We start from the raw sequence: 12,979 nt of genomic DNA, 5'->3' as shown, positions 1-12,979 counted from the left end.
CTTTTTGGAGTAGCGAATGGGCTTAATCCCATGCGTATGTTATCTCAGAACCGCAGCAATTCCTAATCTACATGATCACGAAGGAGTAATGGTTGGAGAATCTGTTACATGTTAAAGTTACTTGTAGGTTTCATTGGTAGGAAGAAGCGATGTTCGTTCCTTGGCCTCCTCACTGACATTGTCACCATCAAATGACTTCAAAATACATCTTCTTAGATGGCAGGAGCTATTTTTCGCTTATGGTCTGCCAATTCGAATAATCACTCTTCTCTTGAGATCAGGAATGTTCTTCCCACTGGAGATCAATGCAATTTCGGGAGTTGCTGCCAGATTAATATCCCTGTTGCGGTAAATCCACTAGTCGCACGTTTTATTCTTCATTGTCCCTTTCCAGATGCTGACTCCAACATGCTGCAGTCTCAGATTTGGGGAGATAAAAAGGATCTGGACACCACCCTTGATGCTTTAGGATTTATACAGCTTTCCACATTACCAACTAGCAGAAGCCAATTTAGACTTGCTAATCACAACATCAAAGACACAGTTTTATACTAATCTTACGAAATTTAGTTCCCACCACCATCCCATTCCCTGTGAAATCACCATAGTGCTTTGCCCAATGAGAATTTAAAAATCTTTATTGCAACCCAATAACACGACCCTTCATGGTCAATTACCAGCGGTTTTATATCGAGAAAAGAGAAAGACAAGAACTGAATTAAGGAGGGGGCTCACATTGAAATCTCTAGGCTTCTGGTGTGAATTTGTCATATATTCTGTTTAAAGGTTCTGAGTTTAACATTATGAATGAGGATACACTAAAAATTCTGTTTTGCATAATTTAGAGAAGGAAAATTGAAGATGAATAATTACAGTAAATCAAAATACGAGTATAAAACAAAATTGAGATGATAGAAATAATGTAAAGAGGCCCACCTGAAATAAAATATTTCCTCCGAAGTTTATCAAACCGGAGATAATCTTGGGGAGTCTTCGCGCCTATGACTGGAACTCGCTATTCAACAAAACGGCCAGCGAAGTTGTCTAATTAGCACAAGAATTATTCGAAACGGCCTGTGAGGGTGTGGCTAAGGATATGAGAATTTCCAGCAAGAGCAAAGACTGGTTAAACGAAGGGACCAAAAAGGTCTTGCTTAAAAAAAAAAGAAAGATCACGAAGTGAGGAGGACCAATTGGATACCAAAGAGAAAAAACTAACTTTCTAAGACAGAAAGGACAGTAATACAAAGAAAATTAAAACACTCTAAAAGAATATTCGATAAAAAAAAGAAAAAAAACACCCACATTAAAATGGAAGAAGGGGCTTTGAAGGAATGGGTTTCATCCTCTTTCCAGAACCCCCTCGGAGATGATAAGAACCAACTCGATCAATAGTACATATAACAAGCTGTACAACTTAAAAGGCGTGCGGATATAGAAAACTCTGGAACTTCGGATGCAGCTTAAATAATATAAGAATCACAAAAGACAACTCAAAGCTGTTAATAATTTACACAACAGAACAGCTGAAGAGCCAGACAAATTCCCGATTTTCACTCTGAAGAGGGTAGCCCACACATAGTGGAAGTGTTACGGAATTTATATCAGGAAATTCTAAAAAACGGGAGGGGAACATTTCAGACATCTAAAGCTGATTGGTATTACGTAATATACAACGAAAAGGTCCAAGGGTCTTTAGATTCATTTGAATCGGGTTCAAATTACTAAAGTTCTGGGAGCAAACGTTATTACCACCACTTGTGGAAAATTGTATTTCTTATAGACCTCCTCTCATTCATTCAGTTATACGTGGACCATCCACCATTACCAGTCTACTATAAATCCTATTTAGAATTCAAAATACACTTGAAAGAACGCAGATTGACATAATCTTTCTGAATATGGAAGCAGCCAATGACAATATTTTGATCCTGACACTTGAACTGATACTGAAAATCTATTTTGGCATTAATGGCAACTTACCAGTACAGTTCACAAATATACCTGGGAAGGGCAGGGAATTTATTGTTAAACACCGAAACTTCCAGATGCAGTTCGACCTTATTTTGGAGCCGCTCCTCCAACAACGATGTAACTACAAGTCTTATGCTAACAATATGAAAAAAGATTTCTCAGCAGGCTATCTCGCAAATTCAGGAGCTTGAAGATATCTTGAAGCCAAAGGACTACAACGAAATCTGCGCAGATGGCGTTCACTAATACTACTCAAAATATTTGATAAAAAGCATCCACTCAGCAGTAATCGATCACTGTTTTAGCCAAAGACCTTATCTGCATAATTAGTAGAAGATCCACGACTACCAACCTTCTGGATACAAAAGGCTTTAAATTGCTAGTCGCAACTTGACGTTTTGTTCCTCGATATCAAGGCGGCATATGACCAGTTATAGTCTTCTGCGCATCCTGAAATTCTATTTCAGCATCACTGGCACTCTCTTGACAGTCGTTGAATCAGTCTTTCAAAACAAACATCTCCAAGTCGCACATCAACAGAAATGTCACCATTTCTAGAGATGTCCTACTAGGAGGTGGCCTTTTCTCATCCCTGTTTGCAGCTGCACTGGAACGGTTCCTGTTTGTCAACCAAGATTTCCTTTCCTACGCTGATGATTTTAAATTATTCATCACTTCAGGGGATCCATGTCCATACTCTGCCAAGTTAATCTCTTACGAAAGAGATTAACTCATCTCTATGTTCAGCAACGTGTCATCATGTACTCATCGGTGATTTGATCATCTGTCCCGCTCTCGCATCTTAAAACGCCATCTTGGTTTAGAATACTGCTACTTGAAATGGTTGAACTGGACCACAAGGAAGCCCTTTGATGATCTTCAACGAAGCAGTACTATTCTCAAACGTGAGCATCACACTGTGGAATTACCTCGTTGTTATACGGAATGTTATAAACCTTAGTCAGATGATCACACGCACTTTGGATTCCCACAACGTTGACATTATTGTATGTAGCAGGAAGAGAAGAGGAGACAACAATTCCAAATCGGCCATTTACAGAAGCGCACTACAAAACATATACATATTTTATACATGCTTTCCTCCAACACCATCAATTACTGAAACACGCCGGGAATCGACCTGAGTAGAATGCTTTGAAAAGAACTACAGAACACTAATCTTGGCTGGCATTTTAACGATAGTTCAATTCTAATACAGCAAGAAGAGCACCAGGAATTAACGCAATTGCAGCAACAAGAGAACTCAATGACCGCAGCCAACAAGGCCTGTCCAAGGTGCTGTTTTTTCCCTGGGATAAGCCATAGTCATTTCCTGCGATGGTTTTGGAGTGAACCACAGATGGCTGGCTTTTATCCTGCTAAATTGCACCGTCTCGTTCCTGTTTATTTTTTGCATACTGTCTTAATATACTCTTTGTTGTTTTTGTGTATCTTTATTTATTTTTAATATTTTTTATAACTTCATACCAAATCTCATATTTTATTATTGGTATGCACTGGCTGTTTTATCTTTTCAGTTTCTAACCTCATTTTGTAACTCATAACTGCAACTGATGTAAACTCCTCTAGCATCTTGCTCTCCAAGGGTGAGATGATGGTCTCAAATTGAACAAATAAACAACAAGAATAAAATCCAAATAGCAATAGCCACTCGCGACTAACTGCTTAGAACGATGCATTACACCAATACCCATGAATGCCTACACGATATGGCCTTCAGCGAATTTCTTAGTCTCTCATACTAGCTATTAATTTGTTTAAACAGGATTTCAGGAAAGCCCTTCGCTATATCACGGTCAATTCTGTAAACCAACTTGGATGCCGCTCATCTTAGAGAGGAGCATCCTGGTTTTGTCTGGACTCATTTCCGGAGCGTCATTGGGCGATTGGTTGGGCCCTAAACTGGCAGATACAAAAGGAGGAAAGTAGAAATGATGCCTGGTTGATATTCCACTTTGGAAACTCTAACTTTTGATATTTAATGCTAGATTCACTGTTTATAATTTATTCGTAACACTGTTATTCTCAGGCCACGGAATATTTTTCACTATTCGCTGACCCAGTGCCACTGTTCTTTTCTCTAGTGAAGGAATCTTCTCCTTCTTTGCAGCCCACCTTCAGTGGTTTCCTTTGTGGATTTCATTCTTTGTGGTATGAACTTCAAAAGCTGGAAATGGCTGATTTCCTGTATTAAAGCTACCTTTTTAATAGTGAGCGCACTTTGTTTAAGGCCCTTCAGGCTCTTCGTTTCTGTTCACGTGTTTCGGTAACACCTGCCGTCATAAACAATTTCCGTTTGAGGAATTGTCTCTACTGCTAGACACGATTGACTACTTTGAATAACCAACTAATGATAATCAAAAAATTGTTGAATACATTGACTAGACGGAGACTGGAAGGGTCAATGTATTCAACAATACATTGACTAGAAGGGTTTCACTTCCTTCTCCAACAATTGGAGAAGGAAGTGAAACCATTAAATGACACTAAATTCGATGGACAGCAGCAAGTATTTCAGCAGGATTCTGCTCCAACTAAGGATGTTGGACCTGGCATTGCCCGCAGCTGGTTTCCTAAGAGGATACCAGGACTGTAACCATTGATGACTGTGTTACTCGTTTTATATTTGGCGTTTTGCTCATTGAAGACATTTTTGTAATAATAATAGTGCTTATTCATCTTGAAATCCTTAATTTACAAGAAAGCTAAGGAACAAATTTTTATTTGCTGCACATTTTGTAAGTTTCGTGGAAAATGAGTTGTCTACGTTTGTCAAGTCACACTTCAGCTTACACGAAATCTGTTGAAATAACAAATATCATTCCCATGATCCAGTGCGGCCGCCTCTGATTATAAATGGAATTTACTCTATATACTGCCCATTTCGAGCACTTTCCAGAATGTGAACTTATTGGTCTTAGATACAAGCTTAATGGTGTATGGTTTCTAAAACTTTTGCCTCCCGACTGTGCAGTTAGTTTGGAAAATGGGAAGCCATCGGGTTCTACTGCAGACTGCTTTGATTGAGCCACTGACAGGGTGTGTTCCACAGTATTCGAATGGTCGCCCTTTCTAAAAAGGTGCTCTGTTCTATATTGAATGTCATAATATTTCTACATTATTCTCTTAGATTTAGCAAGTTTTATAAAAGCGTGCATTGCATCCTTACTCTGGTTAAACTACGCTTTCTTTTGGATAAGTAGTTGATTGCTTCTGTTGGTTCTTTGAGCGTAGATCAATTTTCAGTTTTAATTCTTAGTTTTGTAAACTCGAATCTTCATTAATGAATTCTGTTGAGGAAATAACTTTGAAAACTGTATTGCATGCAGCAGGTTATGGTCGCTTCACTTCTGAGAGCTAGAAATTCAAGGGCAAGAGAAGAATGATAGAGGGAAACTTGACTAATTTTGTGTGAAACTAATGCCATTGCTGTTACTGTACATGAGGTCGTGAATTAGTTCTCATAGATGGAATTTGAAATGACTTTAACCTCCCCCGTTACACTGAAGAAAAAGTTGTTGTCTAGCTCAAGACTTTGCTTCTGAATTTCTTGGTAGACAAATTGAAGTCTCCTATGTTGATGTAGGAACGAATTGTTTCAAGTGCAAAGCAAACCACGTGATAAGGTACACTCGCGTCTCGTTATTATGCTCCGAAGGGAGATAAACAAGGTAAATTTGAATGCGGGAATGAGATTCTTTGAGAATGAGGCAAATTACCACAAAGCTTTCAGCTTCGCTCCTTGCTACACTAGTGACTTAGAGGTTCTTATGGGGGTTGAAAAAAGAGAAAAGAAAAATAACTTCATCTTCTTTCTTATGGGTTCTTTCATTAGAAGCGATGAAAGGTATTATAAGTGATGTTTCCATCAATTAAGTTATTTGTGAGATCAACTAGAAAACAAACCTAAATTCTTTTAAGACAAAGTTTTGGAGAGAGTTAGCGCGTTTCTCTGGCACATCTATTTTTGAAAAAGAATGAGAACAACTTCACTTTATTCCCAGCTTTGATGTGGATTTTAGTTGCTAACTCTCATATGCAAATATCAATGATATGCGCTATCTATCCCTGATAGTTGCAGAGTCTCTATCCGGATTGAGAAAAAATCGTGTGTTGTGAACAAAGAGTTCCAAGAATCGTAAGTCTCAAAGAAATTGGAAATCTAATGAGAAATTGGCTGGGACCAAACACATGGGACGGTTTAACGTGTGGGATGTTAAAACAGAGTTATTATAAAGAGCTTCGACTGTATTATGCACTTTCTTGATATTTGCATCTGCTCCAGTCGTTTCCAGAAAGTCTATTGACTGAGGTGCTTAGATCTAAACTTGGACAAAGATCTTTGAGGTGTATTAAGCTAGTTTTACTTTGGACATCGTGTCAGTCCCATGTATGAGTTGTCTTGGTGGAAAAAGAGATCTGTTCTGCTGCGATCTATGCTTTTCGGGCACGAGGATCTGAGCTTCTCTTTCTGTGTGAATTTAAGAGTTCGTTCTCCTTCCGTTTCTTTGAAGCCAGAGAAGTCTTAACTATCTATCAATCAACTTTTTTGGTCTTCCTTACTGGACATGAAAATTAAACAGAAAACTTAAAGAAGCCTGTTCAAACTGTTGTCTACTTCTGGTTTCTTTAAACGGGTGAATAAGATCTCCTTACATGCATTTTTAGAAGCAGGAAGTGGATGGTCTGTAAAGTGACTGTGAGGAAAGTCTTCAAATTCGGAGGGATTTGCAAAATACCTGGTAGCGTTAATTGTTGGATTATTTGATGATGGGATTTATAGGTTAAATTTGTCTGGTGGTCTTACTCGTCAGAATCATCATCGTGTAAGTCTTGTACGCTCAAGGGGAAACGTCTGTTCGATGAGCGTGGAAATCTGGCGTACCATGTGATCTTGAATATGTATTCGAGCTCACAAACTTTACGAAATTTTATCACTAGGACATAATCAGCCTTCCAAGTTGTATTAGAAGTAGAGTTGAATAAAGAGTAGGTGAACTTTGTTGAAATTATGTGCCCTGTTTTGACATTTGTGGTTAGTGACCATGGTTTATTGCGAATTATATGGTTTAGATTCAATCTTCTGCAGTCGTAAGGATCTTGTACCAAGAACTTGCCAATCACCTTTTCGGTCTCATTTAATATCATGGTAGAAATATTCTTCAGCAGGGGTGAGAACCAGGAAGGGGGTGTTTGATTTTTAGCCATTCTAAACTTAGCAGAGGAGGTTCAAAAATTCATTTTTTGTTAACTGGAACATATCTGACAGACTTTTTAATTTGAAGGGTCGGGTGCTCATTCGTATTTCAATTTATCCCACATTTGAGTGATTTTTAGAGCTGCAATAATATCTTTCGAATATGAATATTTGTTTTTTTCATTTTTTCCCCATAAACAACAACACATTGCAAGGGTCCCATGCAGTCTGCAGCCAACTAGCTTAAATGAGAGTAGATTTAATCTGTTCTCTTGGACTTGCCCATTAGCCTAGATCTTATCGGGTGAGATTACACATTTCAAATCTGATTGATTTTTGTTGCTGAACTTTTCTCTTTTACTTTCCTTTTTATATTGAAATTACTTAAAATAAATGTGTTATGTCTGTAAGTCTACAAAATGGGCTGTATAAATCCTTCGTCCATTATTAAAATTTTAATAATAATTAAAAGATTAATAACCTTTAAAAAAGACGAAGGTTCCTTGATATTAATGGGACATTTATGATTGGCGCGCTGCATTTTTCCTCCTCTCTATAGACCAATGAAAATATCATTGTAACAAAACAACTACAGCAAGGTTATGATTTAATACTGTCAGTTCTTGTAGTAGGATAACTAAAAAAGCTCTTGGAACGTAACATAAGCTTAATTTCTTTGGGTACCATAAAGTTTTCAACATGAAGATAATAGTTCATTTTGTCTCTGCGTGTAGATGATTAAAAAGACTGATATGGGCTGTTTGAACTAGAAACAGATCACCAGAATCGCTGCCATATATTCTCACTTGTGTGAAGTTATCTCATAATCAGTTAAAAGAACCCGAACGGGATTTCCTTATTGATCAGGAATTGCGTGCCACAGAAAGGGTTTGGGATTAATACTTGATCGTGTAGAAACCTGTTTATATGCTTCCAAAAAATGAAACACGAAGGTCGGGTGGTTTGCTGATTAGTAAGCCAATAATTTACGCGCATTAAAATACACACCTCTTCTCCTTGCAAGGTCAGTTTTACCTTTTGAGATAAAACGAGTTAAGATAGTTGAAGGGGAAGAAAAACGCAGATATAGAAGCGAAGTGACCAATAGGAACTGATCACTTGACATCGCAACATCTGGCTATTGGTAGGACAAGGGAGATTCTATCGAATTTAAGAATATCTTGAATGCAGTTGCCCCACAGCTTTCAGCGGTTATTACCCTCGAAAACAGGGATAATAAATAGACAATTGGAGGCTGACAGAACCTTTCCGGTATTGTTTGATATCGCCACCAAATCATTCATTTTTAATTGGTCGCCTTTCGTGTGGAAAGAAATACCAGCGGAGAATAGACATGTGGGAGTAATTCTTAACCCAAGTCTCCTTTTGAATATCCATTCTTTTGATTCCCTTTGTTGGTGGAAGTGACAAAAGAGTATGGTAGTTGAATACAGCTTAACCACACTAGAAATTGTTACCTAAAACTTGTATTTACATTTCATGGATTGTCGCACAGAATGCAGTGTGTGTGAGACGCTCCATCATTTCTTTTCATTTAAAGAGTGCCATCGCAAAAAAACTTAGGAGACAGGAAAGGATTCATGACTCCAGCAATAGTGCGCTGAATTCATATGACCATACATGTGATCCTTGTCGTGTGTATTATGTCTGTACAAGTATGTTCAACGTCAGATTTGTACGTTGTACAGGCTGAAAAATCCGGAATACCGCTTTGATGAAGAGGAATTCCGATGGGATTCAAGTGCCCAAGGACTCATTTCAAAGTCCTTGGTACTGAAATTCTCTCACTCTAAAACTAAGTTTCGTTATCCTCAAATGCGCCCATCAAGCGATAACTACATGCATGCTTTGCATATTATATTATTGTACAGTTTGTGTTGAAGTTGCCTGGCTATGGACTTCATCTGTTTTTCTGATTTAATAGGTTATTCCAGCATTAAAATATCGACTTAGAACTCGCGCACCGATTCAAAAAAATGGTATAACGTGATGGCCCTTATTGCGCTTAAAGATTAAATAGACTTTACCTATTGAAAATACTATTAATCCTTAACTAGACTTTATGCATTTTCATGGGTTTGTTCCAGCATTAAAATATCGACTTAACGCAAAAACGTTTTCACTAAAGTGACTCCCTGGTGGTAATTTTTTTGCACGTGTGTGTTCCAAGTTGATGTCATTGTTTCTCCTAACTGGAGTATCTCACTACCCAAGCCTTCTGTTGTTTTACCCTTGGGGGGGCCACGCTACAATTCGCAATATTATTCTCTCCTCGTCTGTTCATTATAATTCCTAATCAAATTTTTATTCTTAAATGTTTTTAAGTGCGCGCAGTAGTAAACTGGGGAGGGATTAACTGTTTTTATTCCTTTACTTTTTCCAGAGGTCTCCTGAGAAATATTGATCCAAGAGCCCTTTTGTGCTTTCTTCGTTCTCTTAGCATTGCCAGTTAAGATACTTTTCCATCTTTCTTTCTCTCTCCTTTTTTTAATATATAATTTTTCTTCAAAGTTTACTCTGCGCAGATTCATTTTAAGAAATCTGCTGTAAATAATTTTAAAATTATACCCCAGTGTCTGCAGTGTTTTAGTTCATCCCACTGGTGTTAAAAGAAAATCGATTTCATTCATTTTTCTGGGAGTCACACGCTTCGTGTGTTTGCTGTTTTCCTTCACTCTCTATAGCCTAATTAGCCCTTTGCATTCCTATAAGAGAAATTGAAGTTTCTGACCACCAGGCGGCAGTAGAAATGCGTCTGGCTATTATATATGTTGAGAGAAGGATGTAGGGTTTTTTTCCTTCGCTGCTGTATTACTGCATTTTGAGAATTCACCTCCAGACTTTACTAAGACATGTATTAACTCTGAATTATTAGATCTCCATCCTCCGCGAATTGCAGCAGCTGAAGCATTTAAGTTTTCTTATCACCATATCTAGGATGGAAGTGCTGGGTGGAAGAGAATATCATTGGGTTTGGGGGGGAAAGGGGATGCACACACACACTGAGAAGTCGGGGACCAACGAGAGGTGGGGATACGTTTTGTTGGGACAGGAAAATAAATGAGATCGGATGTTGGAAATGAGTCCGAATTGGTTATGTGGGATTTTAATTAATGCTGTAATATAAGGTGTACGTATTAATAACCGACTGTTACATGTGGTGGGAACACGCACCTGCATGGCAATGGCGTTTCTTCGTTCGCTTTCCTATATTTTATAGCTATTGCTGAAGGCTTCGGCAATCAAGAAAATTGCCCGATGTTTTGTCAGGTATTTTTATGTTGGTATCCGTGCAAAGGTTACAGATGAAAAGCTATGAAATGTCAGCTTGATCTTTAGCCTAAAGCTTGGTCTTAATTTCCTCCGAATATCCATCCTCAGACAGGGTCAGTAATGGATAGGAGGGTGGTCCCTTTTCAAACCAAACCGCAATTAACATGTTAAGACATTGGATATGTTTAATGTGTCTGCCATTCTTTATCATTCTTTCTTTTTTTTTTTTTATCACTTTGTTTCGAAAGGTTTGGATTCTGTTGACGATGGGAGGAATTCACTGATGGTTTTTTCAAACGAGAACGATTACCTTCAATCAGATCAGCCTTTAGACTTTGTGCGCTGGCACCTTATATCCTGAATTGCCTTTTTTTTTTTTGCCAAACTGTTTTCCCTTTCGTTTATCGATCTCATTTCCTACCCACTTCCCTTTTCATCTGAAGCTTAATAGCGATATTTCGAGTACTGTACTCAATAGGACCAAAACCTAATTATTATTGGGTACAAATTTAGGTTCGTTCCTTGGTATTTGGGGGGGTGGGGATGGAGAGAAGACATATGTGACACGTTAATCTTTGCTAAAGAATTACTTTCAAGGGCTGTAACTACTTGTGTACCCTGGGCGAATATCGAACATTTCAACTATTCATCCCTAGCTCATAAAAATGGAAGTAGCAAACAACTCTATTTCTACTCCCTTATTAACTGCGTGCCGTGCCATGCCCTTCCTGAAAATAGCAATTACTTTAGTTATTTATGTCCTATAACTCAATGAAGGAGTAGTCTCAAACATGTGGTTGCTGCTTAATTTTTTGCAGCCCTTAACGTTTACTATTTTAATTATAAATTGTCTCGTTTCAGTGGTCCAACAATTTTTGAATTTGAATACATGATTGGCTTCTTTTGCTTTATGAAAATTCATTCTCATATCATTTAAAGGCACTTATACTGTATTCCAGGGGAAATACAAATTTTCTAATTTGTAATGAGGAAGTATCAGTCATTAATCTTTTGAGTTGAATCCCCATCCCCTCTGGAATAGGACTTTCAAAAACCTCACGTTGCTAATGATGTCATTTCATAGAGCTGTTCCTCCAGTTGATGGGGTGTTTCTGTTGGACTAAAAACTTCCTTGTCTTTCGCTATCATTCAAAAGGCGGCCAAGTATCTCATCGGCACAAAAAGTACCTATCCAATTCTGCTTTGAATGTAAAGTTCAAAGTATCAACCTCGACCACTGAATTGCAGGCAGTTCATTCCAGTGGTCTACAACATTCTGCCCAAAAGTAAACTTCTTAAGATCAATAACCCTTAAGTCTTTATCGTCCTGGACCACTTTTAACTCCACTCCTCCTACTAGTTTGTAAGCAACCCTTGGATTCCTGTTCCCTAGGTACAAAATCTTACGTTTAGAAGCATTAATCTTACTATGGGCTGAAGGAGATAGCTACAGACAGTTGAAGGTGTAATTGAGTTCTGGCTGTCATGGACCTGTCATATGGCAGAGAACATAAAATGATGAATAATTTGAGAGAGTTCCCAGGATTAATAGTAATATTTCACTTACTTCGTTCAAGAGGAGTTTCAAAACGACTGGCTAACCACCAAGCCAACTTGGTCCATCTTCGTTAAGTGTAGCAAGTCTAACTTAATGAATGAAAATCTCATCTTCATCTTGTACATCAGTTAACTATCAGTAAATTAGTTTTTCCCCCTTTACTGGTGCTTCCTTGTTCGATCACATCATCCTGTCAGGCTAGATATAACCTGTAAACTTTCTTTTTCTTAATATTTTTATCATTGATGAAATAATAATATAAATAAATATTCTGATAGATTTAAATATGAAAAATAAATACTGTTTTGTTGTGATTGTCTATACATGTGTGCTCATGGGCCGATTTGCATGTTCTGCGGGCTGAAAAACTCCTAACAACCCACGGAGGAATCCTACTCTCTCTCAGCCTGCTAACTGCAGCTCTGATTGAAAAGACTTAAGAATTCTTCCGATTCCCAAGTGGTAAAACCACTTCACTATCACGGAGGAAAGACTGCACGCGGAAACGGAAATGGGAGTCTAATAAACGTCCACTGTTTGTGGTAGGGAATTTTGAAAAGTCATGGGAAAGTCCATTGCCTATCATTGAGACATTAACGTGGTAGATTGTGGTAGATTTTTTTCTGTAGAAAAGACTAACTGATACTCTGTAGTTGCACAAGGATTCCTTCAAGTAATTGGACAAATAAAAAGAGACCGGATTAAATACGCAGTGCAATACCATACTTGTTTTGGTAAAGCTTAAGAATATGCCGACAGAAAACGCTTTGAAGACATTAACCAAATCAATTATCAATCAAAGTGATATACGATTTTACTGGCTGATGAGCGTATTTGTCGAAGCACCTTCCATTCGATCAATATGAAGTTGATATTTTATTTTCTAAAACTATGATTGTCACCAAAAATGCTACATTCCACGTGTAAATGGTTAA

General features: G+C 37.9%; 1 protein-coding gene across 1 annotated transcript in view; it reads left to right on the top strand.

The window, feature by feature from the left end:
* The window catches only part of LOC150082878 (uncharacterized), a 163,274-nt gene that overhangs the window by 23,356 nt on the left and 126,939 nt on the right, over nucleotides 1-12,979 (top strand). The window lies entirely within an intron of this gene.

This window comes from Mastigoproctus giganteus, chromosome 7 (assembly GCF_048544385.1).
Source record: "Mastigoproctus giganteus isolate SK-2022 chromosome 7, ASM4854438v1, whole genome shotgun sequence".
NCBI lineage: Eukaryota > Metazoa > Arthropoda > Arachnida > Uropygi > Thelyphonidae > Mastigoproctus > Mastigoproctus giganteus.
This window is presented reverse-complemented; position numbering and strand designations above follow the sequence as displayed.